We start from the raw sequence: 2,317 nt of genomic DNA, 5'->3' as shown, positions 1-2,317 counted from the left end.
GCAGGTTAAGATCCTCCCTGGTAAGCCAGCTTGTGGGCTACATAGAATATTAGAAATGGGTTAGAACAATATGTAAGAGCTAGCCAATAAGAAACTGGAACTTGTGGGCCAGGCAGTGTTTGAAAGAATACAGTTTCCGTGTAATTATTTCGGGCATAAGCTAGCCATGAGGGCGGCCGGGTGCCGGGGACGCAGCCCTGCCACTCCTATTTCAACACTCTTGAAAGATTAGTTTTTCAAAATACTCAAGGTTTACTTATCAGATCATAATTCTTCAAAGCTGATGGTCCATTACTAACTTTACTAAGAATTCCATACTTCCCCCCCCCCCTTGTTTCAAAATGTAGTAACTATCCCATTATTTTAGAAGATGTAGATTTTTTTTTGAAATGCACTTCTGGGGTTTTGTACCATTCATGCTTTTGTTTCACATTTGTTTTTGTATTAAGTAGCATCTCCTGTAGAGAAGACTGGTTGCAAACTTGCTATTCAGATGACCATAGATTCCCTAATATCCTTACTTAGTGCTTTGTGTGACATGGTATCTTATTTACAGAAGAGTGGGTAACAAACCTAGGGTTTGACCCTAACCTACAGAAATAACAGTCCCAAAGATGATGTGTTCAGGGGAAGAACTGGAGATGAAAAATAAAAAGGTGGACAGCTGAAATTGAGAGGTCTTGTTTGAGCTGATTATACCAAGCAATTTTAATAAGAAACATAGCTTCTTACATACTATTTGCATGGGAGAAATGGCCAAGGAGTGCAAAGACAATGTTTGCCAGGAAAACAGAAGATAGCTCAAATTATCTTCTGTCAACTGCCTTAGGAATGACAGTCCAGTCCAGGTAAAAGGTCAGTTCCTGAGAAAAAACTGCCACATTGACCCTGTTTTTCTTTTCAAGTGACATAATTTTTTTTTTTATTTTTTATTGAAAAAAAATTTTCCGCCTCCTCCCAGACTCCCATTCCTCTCCCCCTCCTCCCACTCACTCCCACTCCTCTCCCCCTCCCTCTCCAGTCTGAAGAGCAGTCAGGGTTCCCTGCCCTGTGGAAAGTCCAAGGTCCTCCCCCCTCCATCTAGGTCTAAGAAGGTGAGCATCCAAACTGGCAGGCTCCCACAAACCCAGTTCATGCAGTAGGATCAAAACCCAATGCCATTATCCTTGGCCTCTCATCAGCTCTCATTGTCTGCCATTTTCAGAGAGTCCGGTTTTATCCCATGCTTTTTCAGTCCCAGTCCAACTGGCCTTGGTGAGCTGCCAATAGATCAGCCCCATTGTCTCAGTGGGTAGGTGCACCCCTCACGGTCCTAACTTCCTTGCTCATGTTCTCCCTCCTTCTGCTCCTCATTGGGACCTTGGGAGCTTAGTCCGATGCTCCAGTGTGGGTCTCTGTCTCTATCTCCATCCATCGCTAGATGAAGGTTCTATGGTGATATGCAAGATATTCATCAGTATGGATATAGGATAGGGCCATTTCAGGTTCCCTATCCTCAGCTGCCTAAGGAACTAACTGNTAGATGAAGGTTCTATGGTGATATGCAAGATATTCATCAGTATGGATATAGGATAGGGCCATTTCAGGTTCCCTATCCTCAGCTGCCTAAGGAACTAACTGAGGACATTGCCCTGGGCACCTGGGAGCCCCTCTAGGTTCAAGTCTCTTGCGAACCCTAAGATGGCTCTCTTAATTAAGATATATGCTTCCCAGCTCCCATATCCATCCTTCCTTTATCCCAAACATCCCATTTCCCAAGTTTCCCCCATCCTCCCCTTCTCACTTTTCTCTCCCCATTTTCCCTTACCGCCATCCCACCCCACCCCCAAGATCCCAATTTTTTGCCCGGCAATCTTGTCTACTTCCCATAGCCAGGAAGATAAGTATATGTTTTTCTTTGCATTCACCTTCTAATTTAGCTTCTTTAGGATATCAGATTATAGACTCAATGTCCTTTATTTATGGCTAGAAAGCAATTATGAGTGAGTACATCCCATGTTCATCTTTTTGGGTCTGGGTTGCTTCGCTCAGGATAGTGTTTTCTATTTCCATCCATTTGCATGCAAAATTCAAGATGTCATTGTTTTTTACCGCTGAGTAGTACTCTAATGTATATATGTCACACTTTTTTCATCCATTCTTCCATTGAAGGACATCTAGGTTGTTTCCAGGTTCTGGATATTACAAATAATGCTGCCATGAATATAGTTGAACAAATGCTTTTGTAATATGATAGGGCATCTCTTGGGTATATTCCCAAGAGTGGTATTGCTGGGTCCAGGGGTAGGTTGATCCCGAATTTCCTGAGAAACCGAAA

General features: G+C 43.0%; 1 protein-coding gene and 2 long non-coding RNA genes across 10 annotated transcripts in view; 2 read left to right on the top strand and 1 right to left on the bottom strand.

Moving 5' to 3' along the window:
- Nucleotides 1–2,277, top strand: part of LOC126493003 (uncharacterized) — a 6,512-nt gene extending 4,235 nt beyond the window's left edge. Inside the window, exons 2-3 of the long non-coding RNA XR_007589735.1 lie at nt 5–1,484; nt 1,587–2,277. This is a non-coding gene — a long non-coding RNA (uncharacterized lncRNA). The remainder of the gene's footprint in view (nt 1–4; nt 1,485–1,586) is intronic.
- Nucleotides 1–2,317, bottom strand: part of LOC126493002 (uncharacterized) — a 236,485-nt gene that overhangs the window by 5,651 nt on the left and 228,517 nt on the right. The window lies entirely within an intron of this gene.
- LOC126492995 (cytochrome P450 3A6-like) overlaps nt 1–2,317 on the top strand; it is a 223,526-nt gene that overhangs the window by 94,207 nt on the left and 127,002 nt on the right. The window lies entirely within an intron of this gene.

Source organism: Alexandromys fortis, unplaced genomic scaffold (genome assembly GCF_014885135.2).
Source record: "Alexandromys fortis isolate MF-2015 unplaced genomic scaffold, M_Fortis_MF-2015_v1.1 scaffold_306, whole genome shotgun sequence".
In the NCBI taxonomy this organism is placed as follows: Eukaryota; Metazoa; Chordata; class Mammalia; order Rodentia; family Cricetidae; genus Alexandromys; species Alexandromys fortis.
This window is presented reverse-complemented; position numbering and strand designations above follow the sequence as displayed.